The sequence below is a fragment of the Humulus lupulus genome, chromosome 2 (assembly GCF_963169125.1).
Source record: "Humulus lupulus chromosome 2, drHumLupu1.1, whole genome shotgun sequence".
Lineage (NCBI taxonomy): Eukaryota > Viridiplantae > Streptophyta > Magnoliopsida > Rosales > Cannabaceae > Humulus > Humulus lupulus.
The window spans coordinates 186,544,673-186,545,388 of record NC_084794.1 but is presented as its reverse complement, the minus strand read 5'-3'; positions in this window follow the sequence as shown (position 1 = coordinate 186,545,388).

The following is a 716-nucleotide window of genomic DNA, read 5'->3' as shown; positions in this document are numbered from 1 at the left end:
TCTAAAGATATACTAGAATATGTGCATCCTGATTTATGGGGTCCAAAAAAGGTTACTACACATGGGGGTTGTAGTTATTTCTTGCCTATAGTTGATGATTACTCTAGGAAGGTTTGGATATTTCTTTTAAAGCATAAAAATGATGCATTTGCCAAGTTTCAGGACTGGAAAAATTTAATGAAAAATCTGACTAATAAAAGGGTCAAGACTCTAAGGACAGATAATGGCCTAGAGTTTTGCAATGATATGTTTGACTCATATTGCAGAAAAAAAAGGTATTCAAAGGCACAGAACAGTCAGACTAACACCACAACAGAATGGTGTCTATCCTAAACAAAGCAAGATGCATGCTGTTTCAAGCTGGATTAGTTACTGGTTTCTGGGGAGAGGTTGTGCTCACAGCAGCGTACTTGATCAACAGGTGTCCATCAAGTGCTGTGGAATTCAAAACTCCAGAAGAAAGGTGGTCTGGTAAACCACCAGACTTATCACATTTGAAAGTCTTTGGATGTGCAGCATATGCACACCAAAGCATTGATAAGTTAGAGCCTAGAGCTCTAAAATGTGTTTTCTTGGGTTATCCTGAAGGTACTAAGGGCTACAGATTATGGGTAAGGGAGAAACTTGGTTTGAAAACTATAAACAGTAGAGATGTGATTTTTGATGAAAGTATTTTTCCATGCACTACTACTAACCCTAATGTTTCAGGAAATAGC